The sequence below is a fragment of the Suncus etruscus genome, chromosome 18, assembly GCF_024139225.1.
Source record: "Suncus etruscus isolate mSunEtr1 chromosome 18, mSunEtr1.pri.cur, whole genome shotgun sequence".
Lineage (NCBI taxonomy): Eukaryota > Metazoa > Chordata > Mammalia > Eulipotyphla > Soricidae > Suncus > Suncus etruscus.
This window is the reverse complement of record NC_064865.1, coordinates 61,237,222-61,257,595: the sequence shown is the minus strand read 5'-3', so window position 1 is coordinate 61,257,595 and position 20,374 is coordinate 61,237,222. Positions and strand designations below refer to the sequence as shown.

The following is a 20,374-nucleotide window of genomic DNA, read 5'->3' as shown; positions in this document are numbered from 1 at the left end:
TCCAGGGCTTTGCTGACTGGTACCTTGCATGTTTAACTGCAGGCCCTCAGCTTCCATCGTGTCAAAGGTGATGTGCACCAGGGCTTTCAGGATATGATGGACCTTATGAACAAGCCGAGTGCCCAGTGCCAGCTCAAGATGGCCAAACCGCCTCTTCGGGGAAAAGACTTATGAGTTTTTATCTGTAAGTGTTGCTTGGTGTACCATGAGAAGAGGAGAGGAGGAAAGAGGGAAGCTTGTGAGGGTGAGGGTTGCTGCCAGTCCACACTGGGCATGTGTCGTGCCCGAGCGGTGGGTTATATCTTTGGTTCCAGATTCTGCCTGAGTTTTGTGCCAAGTCAGCGAGGTGTCTATAATGTGCTTGGCCCTGTTCAGCATGATATAGAGATGGAAGTACAGCAAGACATATCAATTAGTGGTTTTCACAGATTTATTCCATGTGTTTCTCTCTCTCTCTGTTTGTGTGTGTGTGTGTGTGTGTGTGTGTGTTTGAGAGAGAGATGAAGAGAGAGAGAGATGTAGAAATTCTTTAAGACTGTATTTTTTCTGCTTCCATGCTCTGGGAACACTCTCTAGATCTTGCTTGTTTGTTTGTTTGTTTATTGTATTATTTTGCCCATGAAAAAACTCTAGCTGCCCTTTCAGACGCAGCTTTCCTTAGGGTCTTTTAAAATCCTATTGCTTCTCCTGGTGATTCCAATGCAACTGGCCCACAGTTGAGTCTGGGACCTTGGATGACCCTTGGGTGACTTGGGACACATTAAAAAGTTTGACTCGGGGCTGGTGAGGTGGTGCAAGAGGTAAGGAGTCTGCTTTGCAAGCACTAGCCAAGGAAGGACCTCAGTTCGATCCTCCGGCATCCCATTTGGTCCACCCCAAGCCAGGGGCGATTTCTGAGTGCTTAGCCAGGAGTAACCCCTGAGCATCAAACAGGTGTGGCCCTAAAAAACAGAACAAAAAAAATGTTTGAGGTTTTTTATTTTTTTCTGGAGACTCCCATTTCCTCATAACTCCCCAAGATGTGCAAAGGAGATTCATGGTAGTGATATTTAGGTGACAGCCTCAGCCATCTTTTGATCCTGCTACTCTACCCCCACCCCCTTCCTTCTCCCTGTCCTTGGAGTTCCTTGTCGCCTTTCATCTTTCAGACTGCTACTTCCTAGGTCTCTGTTTCACCCTGGCTTCTGCAGGGTTCTTCAGTGGAAAAGGGGAGAAGGTGTGGTTAATTCACAAGTCACTGAGGTGTTCATATCATGGCCTGGTCATGTTCAGCCTGACATAGAGATGTGAGCACAACACGACATCTCAATCAGTGGTTTTTCACAGATTTATCCTGTGTGTGTGTGTGTGTGTGTGTGTGTGAAAGAAGGAAACAGAAAGAGAGAGAGAAAAAGATGTAGAAAATACTTAGGGGTCTTTCAGGGCCATACCTGATGGCACTCAGAGGAACCATATGGTGCTGGGAACACCACTGGAGGTGGCTACATGGAGGTGGCTACTTGCAAGGCCTGAAGTATATTTTTCCCCTCTGCTGTCTCTCCAGTCCCCAAAGCTGAATTTTGGAATTGATTCTTCTTCTTCTTCTTCTTCCTTCTTCTTCTTCTTCTTCTTCTTCTTCTTCTTCTTTCTTCTTCTTCTTCTTCTCTTCTTCTTCTTCTTCTTCTTCTTCTTCTTCTTCTTCTTCTTCTTCTTCTTCTTCTTTCTTCTTCTTCTTCTTTCTTCTTCTTCTTCTTTTTTTTTGAGACCACAATCTGCATGCTCAGCTTTATCCTAGACTCTATGTTCAGGGTATACTCGAGGTGTGCTGCACTCAGAAATCACTCCTGGTATGCATAGGGGAATCATAGGTGATGCCGGGATTGAACCTAGGTTGGCTGTGTCTAAGTCAACTGACCATCCATTTGTTGTGCCATGTCTCTGCTCTACCCTCTCCCATTTCATTCCTCATGTTCATGAATACTTTTCCTGCAGTATTGATGGGTTGATGTTGGATCTGTGCGGGGGTCTTGAAGGAGCAGTCCTGAACATGCCTGTGTCCCCCAGTCTTTCAAGGACTCCAGCCTCAAATTTTACCATGCCGAGATGGAGGAGCTGGATTTCGCTCAGGCCGCTGAGGAGTCCCGGAATCACATCAACTCCTGGGTTGCCCATAAGACAGAAGGTGAAATGCCTCTTGTTTTATCTGATGTTTACAGGACTACTTCTGGCACTAACTGAGATGATGTGGGGGACTGTGGGACTGTGCTGCAACTTATCTCAATGCCTCCACACACCAGGCATATGCATTACTTCTTGAACTCTCTCTGGGCTGCATCTAACCACTCCTTGGCTGTCTTTATTTTTATTTCCTTTCTTTTCACTCTATGGATTACGCCTTGCCTCTCAAACGCCAGGGAATCACCTTGCACATATTCATCAGTTGGTTTTAGTCTAGTGATGGCAACTTTCTCTTTGTCCTTTGTACTTAGGTGCAAGAAAATCAATCGCCCCACTCTCTGCACATGGCTCCAGTCTCTTTGGTGGCTCTTTTCAAGGATCTACCAAACCCTTACAATGTGTTATAGGCTGTGTCTAGATTATGTTTATAGGGGGGGTCCCCTGGGGTCTCCTCATCAGGAAATGCCTTGAGCTAAGCTTCTTTTTCCAGGCAAGATTACCGAGCTGCTCAAGCCTGGTACAGTTAACTCAGAGACTGCGCTGGGTTTTGGCCAATGCCATCTACTTCAAAGGAAACTGGAGAAGGAGTTTGATGGAGAATAGATACTGTGGAATGTCCCTTCAAAGTCAGGCAAGGTGAAGACTGTTGATTTGCTGTCCCAAGGGTGGTGGGGTTTTAAATGGCCCCCCTTTGCGGGCCCTGCTGGACCTGCCCATATTTCCTCTCCAAGCTATCATGGGGACTTTCTATCACCCTCAATCCATGCAGGAACCTCAAAGGTGGTTCCTGCATCCTACAAGGCCTAGAGCCTCCCACCTCTAGTTCAGAATCAGTCCCTCACCTTTGACAGGTAGAAGATTTCTTAAGGGTATCCAGGAAAAAAACCATGTAAGGAGAGGGCTGGGACACCCCACATTTGGTGACCGACGCTCCACCCACAGCCTGAGGGCTCCATATTGAGCTCTAAAGTAGGGATGATTGTGTTGGGGTTGTCTGAACTTGTCTGCCTAACTTGTATTCCAGGGCACAGGCTCGATAATCCTTTCTCTTCTCCTGCAGAATGTGAGCAAAGCCAGTGCATATGATGTTCCAGGAGGACACCTTTAAAATGACCTACATTAAAGAGATCTTCACCCAGATTCCTGGTGCTGCCCTATGTGGCCAAGAGCTGAACATGATTCATCATGCTCCCCGGATGAGGACAGGGATCTGAAGATGGTGAGGAAGTAGGGATAGTGGCTATGACGAACCTATTCACGACAGGGGCCAAGGTTTGTTCACCAATTGTACCATAACCCTGCTCTTTAGTGCTTAGCCACACCCTCTGTGCACAGTCCATGCTCCCCCTTCATACTGGCCTGCATCACTCTATCACTTCTTTTTTTTTTACCAGGTCCCCGACCCATTGATGCCCACATCCTGTTTCTATGTGCACAGCACTCTGATTCCTCAGGTCCTAGCCCCGCCCCTCCCAAGGTCACACCCCCGCCCAGAGTGACTACAACCAGTCCCCTTCAGGAATATGCTCCACCCTCATCAACTTTAACCCACTGTCAGTTACCATAACCGACGCCCACCGCCCCTGTACATGCCCTTCTGCATTGTAACTCAACCTATGTCTGGTCTACCATTGCCCCTAGCCACACTTTCTCTGCACTGCCCCCCATCAGCATAACCCTGCCATCTCTTTTGTAAATCCGTCCTTCGTCCATAGAAATCCTGCCCATATCCTTTTGTGATCCCATCACTTGCTTAATAGCCACACCACTTAGAGGCTTAAACAAGGCTACATTGGTCCTAGCCCTGCGCCATTGGTCACCCCTGTTCACTCCCCCAGTGCCAAGACTCCATCAATAGTTTCTGCTGAAGTGCCCACGGTACCTTATGGTGTGCCACCCCTAGCTTGTGTTTTATCCAGAGGGTCACATCACCCACCCTTCTTCCTCCTCCCTTCAGGTAGAGAGCAAGCTCACTTACGAGAAGTTCAAGAAGTGGATTCGTATTCATATGATGAAAGAGGAGGAAGTGGAGGTGCTGCTCCCAAGTTTAAACCTGGAGGAGAATTATGACCTGGAGGCCAATTCTGGGGGGGCTGGGCATGGACCCTTCCGCCTTCGACCCAGGCCACAGCCGACTTCTTCGGGCATGTCGTCCAAGCAGGACCCTGTGCCTTGTCCAAGGTGGTGCACAAGGCCTTGGTGGAGGTGAACGAGAAGGGCACTGAGGCAAGCAGCGGCTACTGAGATAGATGTGTGTCCTCTCTCTGATTACGAGAATCCCGCCTACTTCTGCGCCGACCACCCCTTCCTTTTCTTCATCCAGGATAGCAAGACTGAAAGCATTCTCTTTTGTGGGCGCTTTTCTTCTCCTTGAGGGAAGACCCTGGGATCCTCAACCTCCAGCAGATTGACCCAGGCTATTCCCCTACCCTGCCTACTGTGCCCTTCTGCAGCCCCCTCCATAGGTGACCTTGGTTCACTTCCAAAACTAAAGCACTTAATTTTGAACTACCCTCTCTGCTTTTGTATTTCCATGCATCTGAACATTCCAGAGAGTTGGAGCCTCCTTCTCCAGAGGGGACTGGTCCCCTCCAGTTTCTGCTTCCCCATCCAGGCACAAGTTTCTAAAGCTGCACTTGGGCAAGGGGATTCTGGTAGGGAGTAAGGTATAGGGATGCTGTGCAGGTCAGCCCCAATAGAGTGATGCAGGCAGCCAGAGCCTGGCACTGGGGGGCTGATCTTAGGTACTCAGCAATGAATGCTCTTGCCCCATATTGCTAACAATTCCCCAAACACCAAAACAAGTGAGGGATGCTTGTGAATTCAGACAAGGTGCAATCTGTCAGTTATAGTTCCTTTTTCACAGAGATTCAGGATCTGTTTATTATATAAAAGCATTTCCCATAAGATTATTATCTCTGGGGCCGGAGAGATAGTATGAAAGTAAGGCGTTTGCCTTTCATGCAGGTTCATATCAATGGCATCCCATATGGTTTCCTGTACCTGCCAGGGGTGATTTCTGAGTCTAGAGCCAGGATTAACCACTGAGCACTGCTGGGTGTGACCCAAAAACTAAAAAAAAAAAAAAAAAAATTATTATCTCTGCTTCTGTCCCAACTTCTATCTCCAGATGGGGGCTCTGCTGAGAGCCTAATATAATGTTTTTGAGCGAAATCCTCGGGATCTTTTGGTAGAATTTATGACCTGGCTCTAGGTGATTTTTGGAGCTGATAGTAGGCTGACAAAGTATTCTGCATCCAGCCTTCTACCCTTTTACCCTCCTGTCTGTGTGAATTACTTGCCACAGATAAATATTAGTAAAATATCGTCCCCCAAAAGGGGATAAAGGACTGGGAATCAATTTCTCATTCTGGGAGCTCTTTGACAATCCTCGATAACCAATCAAGACATAAACAGGATCCAACAAATAGCGCTGAACAAATTAAACCTGGACCATCACTAACTGTAAGTGAAATGTTTTATTGGAATTTTCTCTGGAGACCAATCGGTGTCTCATGTGGTTAGTCATGTGGATTGTGCCACCTTGTTTCAAATAGATTGGTTTTGAATTATTCAAGTAGATCATTTTTCGTTTGGTGCTAGGGAAAATCTTTGTTGTAAGATGGTTGTGGTCTGCATTTCAAACGAAAATTTATAATCACTTACCTGCCTCTCCTGCATTGTGTCCATCCTTCATAGTGTTTAGAATTTCTGTCTTGGCTAATATCCTTATGGTAAGTATGTTGATTGCCTGTTATTTAGGAAATAGAAAGATTAGAAATAATGAAGCTAAAACCCTTATGGATACTAAGGAAATTATCCAACGAAAATTGGACCATGGTGCAGAATGACAAATTCAGGCCCTCACCATAAAAATATAGGCATTTATCCTGCTAACACTATATCTCAGGACAATAATTTAGAAACTCACAATCCAAATCCAAATCTTAACACTATTGACCACCTCCTGTGCTAAGGCCACAGTGAAACCTGGATTCTAGTCACAGAATTGAATCACTTAATAGTGCAGACTCAGACGATAAATCACATGCACGTCTTCCTGTACCTACTCCACATTTCAGGCCTCAGAGACCTATTCAGTGTAATTTTGCTAACCTAGCCTCAGTCCCTTAACATGGTGTAAATGTTTCAAACTATGAATCCCTTGAGATGGAAGATTAGATCGGTTTAAAAGGGCATGTAAAGATGTATGGTCCAAAAAAAAAAAAAAAAAAGATTATGGTTCCAACATCACCATACTGTGTGGAGTTACTAAACTTTTGGTGTCATAAATCACCTTGGACTTAGTAGGATTTTTAACATCCTAACATATGCATGCCTATGCAAGACTGCACTTGATGGGGTTGACTGATGGAGGATGGAGAACGAGGCTGCATCCTCCAGCTTGGACCATGCGTCTGTTACCCTTTTCACAGCCGGTAGTTCTGGGTGGAATGCACAGTAAGGAAGCTAACAGGGCAGTCAGGCTTCTGAAGAAAACAGCTTTTATTCAATGGAAGAGGCTTGAAGCCAAAAGTGCCCCCAGAATCAGCACCAGAAAAAAGTCCCTTGGCATTCCACCGATACTTCCATTTATACCCCAGATTCAGGTACCTCCCCAATTGGTGGGATCAGGAACTACCCAATGGTATGAGCAGAATCAGGTATCCACCCTAGGGATGGGGGCAGAATTGCCAGGTGCCCACCCTAGGGTAGGGCACAATCACCGTTCAGGGTAGGGTCCAGTAATATAATAATCTCATTGCAATGTTTACATACACAATAATTTCCCTAGTTTGTTTTTAAGTAAACCAAACATTAATAATATACAACATAAGTAATATTGTCTACAATTATTAATGGAAAAACTAGGCAAAAATAAAAGAGTGGCTGTTTGCATGAGCACATTTCAGGAAAATGTAAAGAAAAACTTCTAACCTAAACACAGGGTATCTAAAACCTGAAACATATGTTAAGGAATCAACTACAAGCTCCTGAGATAATAGATCTACGACGTACAAGATGAAGAATTCCAAGTAAGTTCTTCCTTGAGAAAGCAGATGAGGAATCTAAAATTCAATGATCAAGGATCTAGTAGGCTATGGGGAGATCCCGGGGCAATTAGAAAGCTCAATTGTAATCTGTAGACATAGATCCTTCGAAGAGACTCCAGAATGGTTGTGTAGCAGGTGAGAAGAAGCATCTTTTCTTTATTTGTTGCTGTTGGTGGTATTTGGTATTTGTTTTTTGGGTCACACCCAGCAGCATTCAGGTGTTACCTCTGGCTCTATGCTCAGAAATTGCTCCTGGCAGGCTCAGGGGACCATATGGGATGCAAACCTCCAACCTTCTGCATGAAAGGCAAACGCCTTACCTCCATGCTATCTTTCCGGCCCCATTTTCCATTCAAGTCCAGGTAGACCAGAGAGCCCATCTTTGAGGGCATTGAATTGGGCCCTTATTTTAGAGGAAGAAGCATATACCCCCTGCATAGTGGGGGGCCACTGCAATGATGATCAATAGGCAACTGAACTTAATCCAAGTTCTTAGTCCAGGCAGAAGTCCATATGAGGTCTGAAATTGATGTACCAAGTACAGCCGATTATTTATAGATGGGAGCTTAAATCACAAACCAGAACAAAATGTTTAAGGCAAAGAATCTCCCTGCGTAAATAAACAACTTGAGGGTCCATCCAAAATGGATGGAACCTCCTATAAAGCTAGTATTTTGCCTATGATGCATCCACGCTAAAAACTCTGAGAACAGACAAAAATATCACTTAGGAAATTATAAACAACACTAACCCACTAACCTAAAGTCAAGAAAGCAAAATCCTAATGTAATACAACATCAATTCCTAAGATAAAAAACTAAAATGGAAAAACATTAACGACAGTAGTCAAAAGAAGTATAGTGTCAAATTCAAATGATTACAATTATAAGACAATTCCAAAAGGTGATATTTCGACAGAGTCCAATGCCAATCTGTAAAGATGAGGGGTCTGGAACTCCGAGAAGACCGGCAAAAGATACTTTATGACTCCGGAATAGTGGGTTGCAGCCTGGTAAAAGTTACAAAACTCCAACAGTCAAGGATTTCTTCCTCAGACCGAGATCAGAAGGCTTGTAGTTGTGTGTGAAGGAGACGATTTTGCATATGTGAAGAGATTCCTAAAAATTAAATGTTAAGGACTAGGAAGAGAGAGGGAAGGATAAGGAAGACTAAATTGGGGAAGATAGTTAGGAAAAAGAAACTATATACAAAATATGCAAAGCAGACAGACACAGAACAAGACATGCACATACAGATTTTACAAACAATATGGCCATAATATTCACTCATATTTACCAAAAATATTTGTTGGAAAGGATCCAAAATAATGCAAAAGAAAAAAAATTCATCTGAATCAACAAAAGGTGCTGTAAATTGTAATGGCCGGCAAACTGTTTAGATAAATCATTTCAAATTCAAAAAAAATTTTTTTATGGCAGAGCAGATCTGAAAGAGAATTTAATGCACAATAGAAACGTGGAAAAGTCTACTGTAAGCGTATAACATTATATATACAAAGTTACTGTAGAGCAGTAACTTTATGATAGTCAATCATAGGTGAAGAAAGTCCACCAAAAAGTATCATTATGTCAGCATTATAAATTCATTTCCATCTTAAAACCTAAATTGAGGGAAATAAAGCAATGATGTTAGAATAAAAAGAGTGAAAGTCGTTAAATGAGTATACCTAAAAAAGAAAAACAACATTAATATGATGAGAAATTTTTCTTTCAGGTAAACTTTAAGTAAATTAAATTGTAAGATTTCATGATTAACTGTGACCAAAACAATAATGAAATTAAGACATAAATCCACCATATAAGGAAACGCATTGGGGTTCAAACATTTTCAATCCTAGTCATTGATCATGCTTATGGAAATATTCATAGAGAATTAATAGCAACTGATAAGGAAGTGAAATGATTATCTGGTGTTCATTAGATCTCTAAGAAGTATAAACGGAATGTATGCTGCTGTGGATTTTACCAATGTATTTGGGACTTTTTTGATCTTCTTGTCATCGAAATTGATCCAGTGTTGTCTTGCAGCAATTTTACAGTATGAAGTACAGTAGTGAACTTTACCATAATGTTTGACACTGATGATATGTTGTATTTCTTAATCTTGCTTTTATTCTCTGAAGTGAATTCTACTAAATTGAGATCTTCTAAAGGAAAATTCACATAAGTGTTGCCAATTTTTTTATTTGTTTGCCATCAACAAGGAAAACGTTTCAAGTGTATTAACTAGCACTAGGGTGGCTAGTTTCCATAAATGTTTTCTTTGAAAAATCCCTTCTTTTGTTGCAGCTGTTGCAACTAAACTTTGTTGGTCATCCCTTAACTGTTCTTCTTTAAACAATTCAGAGAGGCATTCCTGTAATGTACATTTATCTGTAGATGTGACAGCCAGAGACAAATGAACAAATGCCTCATAAACCTCAGACTTTTGGTGGCATTTGAGACACTGCAGTATAGATTTTGAATTGTCCTTGAAAGAGATCATAAATAATAGATTTGTGAGCTTTTTGGTGTGTTCTGACTAAATGTTCATAATTTTCATTTTTCATAAGATGTAAAGTTTTGTCTGTCATTAGATTTACAGTAAGCAAATCCTGACGTAGTCACTCTACTAGAAAACATCAGTAGTTCATTGTGGGTCCCTGCTGACTGTGTTCAGCCAAACTGGTCATTAAGTAAACCAATTGTTACTTTGAAGCTTTCAGGGTTTCTATATATATGAAATCCATTTCCCATGGTTTTGATGAGGGCAACCAAATTTTTTGGCAAATTTACCTTCATGCCCCAATTGGATTTTTCCTGTTAATATTCTTTTTATAATGATCTTGATGAAAATACTGAGTCAAGTCTGAAATATTATACAGGCATTGCAATACTGAGTACAGGTAGCAAGAGTTTCCTATATTTTGGAGCCCAGTTAAGACAGGTTCTTGTCTTTACTTTTGCATCTTGGAGTGTACAGTTTTATCATTACTGTCAGTTTTACTCAACATATGGTGTGTGGACAGCTAAATCCTTGTTCCCTGCCCCGGAGACCTCAGCAATATTACTGTTGTTAGTGTCTTGAGTATTCTGTATTTGATCTGAAGGGAAGTTTATAGCCTGAACCTGATCATTTGTGCCAGCCCAATGTCTAACAAGGTGTAATTGAACCCAAAATTTCTTGGGAGGGTTGTCATTTGTGGAACGTAGGCATAACCTCTTCCTCTCAGGAGAAGATATCCAGCTATCCATTTTTCATCCTCCTTGATTCTGCAACCTTCCGTGGAAGTCCCCCGACCGCGGGGTGTGTGGGAAATGAAGGTTGCCTAGTTTATTAGTGGGTTCACTCGAGCAGACCGACCTGTAAAGAAGAACTAGAGAAATTAGTAACAGAAGCCTTCAAGACAACGCATGCTGTTCAAAAAGGGAAGTTTATTGTTGGGGGATCAGCTTTTAAGGGCTGAAACACATCAGGGGTGTTACAAATTTTTACACCAATCACAGTTACAAGCATTTCATTAGCAATAAACTGGGGCAGGTAGTAGGAACGGGCAAAGAGGTAGACCTGAGCATGTTTTACTAAAAGGCATAAGATTCAAACAGAGGTTCTTAATAATGTTTGCTAAACACAAAGGCAAACTCATATTTTTCTCTTTTGGCTGGATATATTGGGCTGCTCTGAATTACTTTATTTTTAGTCTATTTCCTTTGTTCTCAAGGCATGGGCCTTTTGGTCACGTGGGTGACCAGATTAGGAATTACTGAGGTGTCCTATGTCCCAGGTTTCATCAGCTAGGCTCCCCACAGTTCCCCCTTTCCTGTAAATAATAAAAGAAGAAGAGCAAGGTGGGTGGAGTAGCCTGTCTTAGGTCGTTTGGTGGGCTTCCAGTACTGGACATGGCAACAAGAGACCAAATTAAAAGTTTTTGCGTGCAAAATATTAGGAATGCCATGTTTGCACCCAGACACTGGCACCAAGCTATCCCCGTCATGGGCATCTCCACAGCCAGGAGCAGAGCAAGCAGGGGCATTTAGCCAGATACTCAAAACTCCTTAAAGCTCAGAGGTATATCCAAGGCTTCAAGTTCTTCGGGGTGCATTTAGGAGAGCCACTGATATTGGACCTATACTGAACATTAGGGCAATCTCAGTAACCGGATTTTTAACAAACTTGTGAGGCGACAGAATGCCTTGGGGCCAAAGGAAAAAATAGCAAAAAGCCAATGAAAGGACCGAATTAGGTAGCAGCTTAGACAGCCAGGATGAGGTAGAGGACCAATTTTTATATCAGGACTCATCTTAATCCCTCTGTCTATTTCTATTCTCTAGACTTTCTTCCACAAGTTTAATGCTATCTTTAGCTAAGCCAAGTTTATTTTAAAAAGCAACATTTTTTCTAAGGATGACACAAATTTCCCCCTCCCTCAAAAAAAAGTGAAATGTAAACCATGGCAGTTTTTCTGCTCTAATACTGCTAGGGATTTAACAGTTAAGTAGTGTAAACTTTTTCTAAGTTTGTAAACATTTTTAACAACAGTTATAAGGCATTAACAGATTCTAGAGTATGAACCAATGAATAAATTTTTGTGGTTACACCAGTAACACCCAGGCCTTTCAATAAGGCTGGGGTGGAGGCAATGTTTGTTTTTATACTGCAGCGGGAGACAAGGTTATTTTTAAGAGGTAATAAGGCAATTTTTTTTGTTGTTGTTTAACAGTTAATTATGACATTAAAACAACCAAAACACAGTAGTCCTAGGACTAAAGAAACATGTAAAACAATGGGGGAGATAAACCAGTGAAACAGGCAAAAAACGTTGAATTGGGGGCATTTATGAACTGAAAGGAGAAATCAACGACAAGAATTTGATTACAATTTTCAATAGGGGGAATCATATTGGGTACCAAGGGGCAAAGTTCAAGTCCCACCACTATTTTTAAAGTTAAGCCACGTTGTTGAAGCTTCATACCACATCGCAGAAGGTTGGTGTCATTGGTGAAGTAAGGCAGGTCAAGGCAGCAATTTAGGCCGGTGAGGTGGGTGAATAGCAGGTACCGAAGGCGTCTGGGCGGAGGCATTGATCATGACAAGGATGAGCTGAGAAGAGGAGGGGGGTCCGGAGGACAGCATGGGCTGGAAGGGTGGGGAAGCAGGCAGAGTTCTGAAGAACTCGTGGCGTGGGAGAGGTTGAGCTGACATTCACGGATGCCAGAAGATCGCCGGATGCCCAAGGTTTTTTGTAAGATCCAATTTTATGAGACACTGTAATCCAATTCGTGTTGGCAGTGGTTGCACAACTCCAAAATTTTCAAACAAAAATACTAGAGCGATTGCCGCACTTGGAATGAAGTGCGGTCACGGTGGTGGCCGGGACAAGCATAAAGGGGATAGTGAAAAAAAAATTCTCTAAAGGTAGGCAGGTCACAGCGGGGGGCGCTGGCTCTCTCGTCAAGGTGGTTGTCGCCAGTGTGTCCTGGGGAATGGGTGAACGGGCCAGGTCGTGGCAAAATTGATTGGGGGTGGCTCACTGTTCCTCAGCACCCATGGTGAGGGCACAAAGGGTTACTTAAGGATGGGTCAGGGGATGGGTGGGAGGGGAGTTGGCTATGTTTCCGGCACCATTGTAGAACTAAAAGTCAAAAGGGGAGGGGAAGGAACCAGGGGTGTTGTCATCGTCTTGCAAGGGAGATTCAAGAGGAGCGCGGAGAGGGAGAGTTTTTGAGGTGCTGCAGCAAGGATTGTCAGCCAGCGGTGTCCTTGGGGAAGTGTCAGGAGCGGCACCTGAAAGGGAAACAGAAGAGTCCTCAGGGGCGTTACCCCTGGGAGGGTTATGGAGTTTGACCAGCCTATCAGGAAGCCAGCGCGTTTCAGAGGTGGTTGGGTTGTGAACACAGGCGTGACCTTTGCCCCATATGAGAACAGGGTGTGGGCCAAGCCATTGTCCTGTACGAACATCTTTCCAAAGCACTTGCTGAAAATTCTCACGAGTGGAGGGGTGCCAGAGTCGATCAGCCGCTGAACGGCCGCTGGAATCCAAGGAGAGAAAATTGAGCACGAAGAGTGCATGATTCAAAAGCAGGCGGTGTTTGCCTTTGCGAGAGTACAAATTCTCGCTTTCTGAAGTGAGTTTAAAAAGTGTATTTTTCAAAGTTTGATTAGCTCTTTCAACAATGCCCTGGCCTTGAGGGTTTAGGGGAATTCCTGTTTTAAGGGTGATACCAAATTTTTCACAAAAATCCTTGAATTTGGAACTAATATATCCTGGACCGTTATCAGTCTTAATGACCGTAGGGACAGGAACAATAGTAAAGCAATGTAAAAGATGAGCAATGACATCCTTGGTGGCTTCTCCTGTTTGGAGAGAGGCACAAATAAAACCACTATACGTATCTACTTTAACATGAATATACTTAAGATTGCCAAAGGCAGAATAATGAGTAACATCCATTTGCCAGAGTTCTCCAGGTGTAAGGTCACGAGGATTAACTCCGGTGTGAGGTTCAGGCAAGAGGGAAAGGCAAGCTTTACATGACTTAACAATTTCTCGAGCCTGTTCCCGGGTGACAGAATATTTTAACCTAAGCGTTTGCGCATTAAGGTGATGTAGCTTATGGGCTTGTTGCGCCAACTGTAAAGAGTCAGGCTGATTAAAGACAGGTAAAAGACGGGTAGCCTGGTCGACTGAGTCATTGCCCTCAGCCAAAGGGCCTGGGAGGCCAGTGTGAGCTCTAATGTGGGCAACAAAAAAATGGATTGGTGCGCAGCAAAAGGAATTCTTGAATTTTAGAAAAAAGAACAGTTGCAGGGGTGGAAGGTTTTATATAAGGAACTGTTTCTAACAGGGGAAAGGAGGCTGCAATATAGCAGCTATCAGTGTACAAGTTAAAGGGCTCTGGGACAACCTGAAAAACCCTGAGGACAGCAGCAAGTTCTACAAGCTGGGCCGAAGTGTACTGGGTGGGGACCTGGTGAATGATGCCATTGACCTTAAATGCGGCCATGGTGTTAGAACTGCCGTCTGTAAAGACTAGTGAGGCATTAGAAATAGGTTGAAATTTAGTAAGTTTAGGAAAAACTACTGGGTGAAGGCGCAAAAATTGAAGCAATTTATTAGGTGGATAGTGATTATCTAGAGTTCCTGAAAAACCTGTCACAAAAATAACCCAATCTTGTTGATTTTCCATAAGCCATTGCAATTCAGATTTCGTATAGGGAATAATCGCCTTGGTGGGTTGGCGGCCAAAAAGTTTCAGAGAGGCTGTGCAGCCTTGCATCAAAAGCCGCACCACTAGGTGGGGGTAGGTGGCTAAAACTTTATCGGGGGAGGAAGGCAAATGGATCCAGTAAAGTGGGGCGAACTGCCACAAAACAGCTGTGGGTGCAATGGCAGTAGGGCAAATAATGAGGAAAAGGGGGTGAGAGGGCTCATAATAAGTAATAAACTGGTTTTGAATGGCGGTGTTAACAATGGCAAGGGCTTTGGAAGCCTCAGGGGTAAGTTGGCGTGAGCTGGTGGGATTAGAATCGCCCTGAAGGATGTCAAAAAGTGGCTTCAGGTCACCCGTGGAGACCTGTAGGTAAGGTCTCAGCCATGTGATGTCACCTAAGAGGCGTTGGAAATCATTAAGGGTTTTTAGGTGGTGGGTACGAAGTTGTACTTTCTGGGTGCGAACCTGATTGGGAAGCAGTTCAAATCCAAGAAAAAGTTGGGGGGGGTGAATTTGGACCTTGTCCTCAGAAATTTTAAATCCGCGATGTTGCAGAGCAAAAACGAGTTCTTTTGCAGTGTGTAGGACAAGTGAATCATCAGCACAAGCTAACAGAATATCATCCATAAAATGAATGATATAAACTGAGGGGTAAAGGATTCGAAATGGGTCTATAATGGATGCTACATATTTTTGACAGAGCGTAGGGCTGTTCGTCATCCCTTGGGGGAGGACCTTCCACTGGAATCTAGGGTTGGGGCCCACGCAATTAGTTAAAGGTACCGAAAAGGCAAAACGCTTACAGTCTTCGGGGTGCAGGGGGATGGAAAAAAAACAGTCTTTGAGATCCAAAACAATTTTATAGCTTCCTTTGGGTACAGCTGAGGGGCAAGGAAGTCCAGGCTGAGTAGCCCCCATAGGCACCATGGTTTTATTAATTTCTCTAAGATCATGTAAAAGTCTCCATTTGCCTGATTTTTTTCTAATAACAAAGATAGGGGTGTTCCACGGGGAGGTGGAAGATTCTATGTGGCCAGCATTAAGTTGCTCCTGCACAAGTTGCTGAGCCGCAGCCAATTTTTCTTTGGTTAGGGGCCACTGCCCAACCCAGACAGGTTTGTCATCAAGCCAAGTTATTTTATCTGCCGGGGGTGCAGGAGAGGCAGTGACCTCTACTGAAAATTTTGAGCAGGGGGCGAAAAACCTAATCCAGCCCTATCTAATTTTTGCGAAAGGGTAATGGGTTGAGTGATACCTTGTAATTTTTTTCCCAGTCCTTTGGAGGGTGTGTAGCCCTGTTGTAACATTTGCTGTAATACAACAGGATTTTTACACTTTATAACATAAACACCCATTTGTTCCATAATGTCCCGACCCCAAAGATTAATGGGTAAGTCGGGAATAATGTAAGGACGGACGAGACCTGTGTCACCATCTTCGTCCTGCCAAACTAGTTTGTTGGCACTGACAAGAACTCTTTTGACGGAGCCAGTTATCCCTGAAACATTGTCAAAGGTGGAAGCAGTGGGCCACTCAGGAGGCCAGTCTAGGGGAGAAAAGCACGTGGTGTCTGCACCCGTATCTAAGAGGCCTGTGAATTGTTTACCCGAGATGTTAAGGGTTAAAGGCGGGCGAATGCGGCACATGGCACGCACCCAAAAAATGTCAGAGGAGCCAGGGGAGGTAGACCCGCGACTGTGGGAGAGGGCGGGAAACTGCACATTCATAGGGAGAGGTAAGGCCTGAGCAATGCGCTTTATGGGTGCAGGCAAATCATACAGGGGGGGGGGGGCTGTGAGGGAAGAGAGGTTGCATTCCCATGGTAGGGATCAGTTTTATCCTGCAACTCACTTTCTTCCTCTGAGTCCTGCTTCTCCTCAGGGGGCTCTGAGGCTGCTGCTCGCAGAGAGGGATAAAGAGTTTTCTGCATAAGAGAAGAAGGCTCCTCGGGGGGAGAAAGGGAATCAATATGCAAAAATGAGCTGGAGCGGGAACTGGGGTGTGAGCATTGTTTGGAGGTGTGCTCCAAATGCTCCTGGGCATCTTTCACAATTTGCAAGCTCTTAGGGTCAAAAGCAGATTTTACTATGATGCTTTTGAGGAGATCCCAATATTGTTGTATAATCTCTTTCTCAGACTCACTGCCATGTGTGTTAAAATGATTAGTGAGTTCTGTCCCGACTAGATCCCAAGTACTGGAAACTATTTTTGGGCAAGTAATAGCAAGCCAAGGACAAATTTTATTAACAAACATTAAGAATTTCAACAAATCTTTCTCTTCAATTACTATATTTCTACTTCTAAGTACTTCTTGTATACCTTTAATAAATTTTGCTCCTTTGCTCAGACTGGTCCCCATTTTTACTCTGGGACTGTAATGGGGTGGCGGTTTTTCACCTAGGCATTAGACTACTAAATTACGTTGCTTTAATTTATTTTACCTGACGTAATTCAGCTCCAGACTTGTCGCACTCTGCCACCCGATCAGATTCTGTAACTCGAGCCCCACGTTGGGCGCCACCCTGCAACCTTCCGTGGGAGTCCCCCGACCCGCGGGGGTGTGAAAATGAAGGTTGCTAGTTATTAGTGGGTTCACTCGAGCAGAACCGACCTGTAAAGAAGAACTAGAGAAATTAGTAACAGAAGCCTTCAAGACAACGCATGCTGTTCAAAAAGGGAAGTTATTGTTGGGGGATCAGCTTTTAAGGGCTGAAACACGTCAGGGGTGTTACAAATTTTACACCAATCACAGTTACAAGCATTCATTAGCATAAACTGGGGCAGGTAGTAGGGAGGGGCAAAGAGGTAGACCTGAGCACGTTTTACTAAAAGGCATAAGATTCAAACAGAGTTCTTAATAATGTTTGCTAACACAAAGGCAAACTCTATATTTTTCTTTTTGGCTGGATATATTGGGCTGCTCTGAATTACTTTATTTTTGTCTATTTCCTTTGTTCTCAAGGCATGGGCCTTTTGGTCACGTGGGTGACCAGATTAGGAATTACTGAGGTGTCCTATGTCCCAGGTTTCATCAGCTAGGCTCCCCACATTGATTCAAATAGGTTTATGGGTTTTTTCTTGTCTCATTTTATCTCCTTTAAAATATCTTTCTGCTGCAATGTAACTTTCCCCTTGGGGTAAGTTTAAGTAGTTTAGTGTGATAAGAGTCAAAGATAGCAAATTCGTTGGTGGTAAGCCTCTTTTTCTAATTTTTTGTAAGTGAGTTCTTAAGGTTCTGTGAGTCCTTTCTACAATGGCCTGTCCCCTACAATTGTAAGGAATTCCCTTCAGATGTCTTATCTGCCATTCTTTACAAAAAAATTCAAAAGTTTTGCTAACATAGGCAGTCCCATTATTAATTTTCATATAACATGGAATACCCATCACAGAAAAAACATTGTAAAAGAAAACTACAAACATCCTTAGACTTTTGAGAAGACATAGGAATTTCCCACATAAACCAAGAATAAGTGTCCACCACAACATGAAGATAAGGTTTTCTTGGAAATAAATCTGTTTGAGTTATATCCATTTGCCAAAGTTCATTAGACTGTAAGCCTCTTGGGTTTGCTCCTGATATGTGAGTTTTTTTTGTTAACGGTGCACACATGTTGCAGTTTTCTACAATTTCTCTAGCTTGCCTCCATGGAATTTGACAATTCACATGTAAACGGTGAGCATTTGTGTGTAGGGCTGAATGTTCCTCTACAGGTGATTTAAATATAGGCATTGCTAACAAGTCAGCAGTTTTATTTCCTTGAGCCATCGGTACTGGAAGACCTAAGTGAGCTTTAATATGGGTGATGAAGATGGGCTCAGTTCATTTTCAAAGAAGCAGTTGTAATTGTTTAAGTCACGGGTCTCAAATTCACAGCCCACGGGCCGTTTGCAGCCCTATGTACAACATTTTGTGGCCCTGCCCTTGAGGAATCTTTTTTGTTTTGTTTTGTTTTGTTTTAGTTGTTTGGGTCACACCTCCCAATGTTCAAGGCTTACTACTGACTTTGCACTCAAGGATCACCTTGACTTTTTCTCCTGCAGCCCGTAAGTAAATTGAGTTTGAGACCACTGGTTTAAGTAAATTCTGTATGATTAGGTTATTAGCATTAAAGGAGTCAGTGGTTATTACAGGACATAAATTTACCACATACAAAGAATCAGATATTCACAGCTTCAGATACATTTTCTAATAGGTAAATTAACGTTGCTAATTCAACTTTCTGTGCAGATTTATATTTGGTATCTATGGTCATATTAATGTTTCCTGTTATTCCTCCTTTTTCATCTTGGGATCCATCGATGTAAAAATCTTGGCATTGGTCATAGGGGAATCCCAAACAATTGAAGAAATAACAAACTAAATTTTCTTTAAAAAGTCCCAAGTATTTGCTGCTGGATAATGGGAGGATATTTCTCCTGTGAAATCTGAGAGGGTTCTTTGTAGAGATTCATTAAGAGGCAATATTGGGGGCCAGTGCAGTGGTGCTAGAGGTAAGCTGTCTGCCTTGCCAGAGCTAGCCTAGGACAGACCACGGTTTGATCCCCGTTGTCCCATATGGTCCCCCAAACCAGGAGTGACTTCTGAGTGCTTAGCCAGGAGTAACCCCTGAGCGTCACCGGGTGTGGCCCAAAAACAAAAAAAAAAGAGGCAATATTGACACAATTTACTTTTTTGGTATTGGCAAAACTATTATATCTGGCTCAAAACCTAGTAAAGATATAGATCTGAGTCTTGCCTTGATAATAATCTCTGAAATCAGTTCCAAGTAGGGGGCAACTTAAGGAGGCTGTTTGTTATGTAAATACACCCATTCCAAAGGTCCTGTTTGTTGCATCAAGTCACCCATGGGGGTTTATATAGTAGGGAAGATTAACAGAAATACCTTTCTCCTGGGATAAATCTTTTTTTTTTTTTTTTTTTTTTTTTGGGGTTTTTGGGCCACACCCGGTAACGCTCAGGGGTTACTCCTGGCTATGTGCTCAGAAGTTGCTCCTGGCTTGGGGGACCATATGGGACACCGGGGGATCGAACCGCGGTCTGTCCAAGGCTAGCACAGGCAAGGCAGGCACCTTACCTCTAGCGCCACCGCCCGGCCCCTGGGATAAATCTTAAGAGAAACAATTTTTGTAATCTGCTCAAGAAGGTGTCCAATTCATTTTTGGCAGCTGTTGTTAAGTTTCTTGGGCTATCTAAAGCAGGGTGACCCTCCAAAGTTTTAAACAGATTAGAAACTCTGCATTTGGGATTCTTAGTGCAGGGCGGAGCCAAGTAAGTCACCTAAAAGTCTCTGAAAAATCATTAAGCGTTCTGAGGTTTTCTCTTTTGATAGAAAATTTTTTGTGGACGTATTGACCTTCGGTCCAAAATAAAATCCAAATATTGATATGGGGACATTGTATTTTTTCTAAAGCTATTTTTAGTCCAGATTTTTTGTAAACAGTCAATAACACAAGAGTGTAAGTCCTGTAAATCTGTTTCATTGTTCATTGTGTGCAAGATATCATCTGTATAATGAAATATCATGGCTTGAGGAAATTTTTTATGAGCAGGGCTCAAAACCTTACCTACAAAAAACTGACACATTGTTGGGGGAATTCAGCATGCCATTGGGGAGAACAGTCCATTGGAAACATCTGCTGGGATGGGTATTATTGAGCGAAGGAACTGAGAATGCAAAACCTTATCATCTGTGTGAATAGAAATATGGTAGAGCAGTCTTTCAGATAAATTATAATTAGTGGCCATTCTTTTGTAATAACTACAGGTGATGGTAAGCAAGTCTGCAATTTGCCCATAGGTATCATGGATAAATTTTCAGCTCTAAGATCCATCAAAATCTCTATTTACCCAATTTCTTTTTTATAGTGAATATAGGTGAATTCCATTGTGAAAAAGATGGTTCAATATGTCCTAAACTTAGCTGTTCCTTCACTAATTTTGTCAGCACCTTT

At 43.0% G+C, this 20,374-nt stretch overlaps 1 protein-coding gene and 1 pseudogene across 1 annotated transcript in view; both read left to right on the top strand.

Annotated features, from left to right (window-relative positions):
- The first annotated feature begins 205 nt into the window (after window positions 1-205).
- On the top strand, window positions 206-4,531 carry LOC125996247 (serpin B6-like; annotated as a pseudogene).
- The window catches only part of LOC125996065 (serpin B6-like), a 56,625-nt gene continuing 38,356 nt past the window's right edge, over window positions 2,106-20,374 (top strand). Inside the window, exon 1 of the transcript XR_007491209.1 lies at window positions 2,106-2,161. The gene's annotated coding sequence lies outside the window, so the exon portion shown is untranslated. The remainder of the gene's footprint in view (window positions 2,162-20,374) is intronic.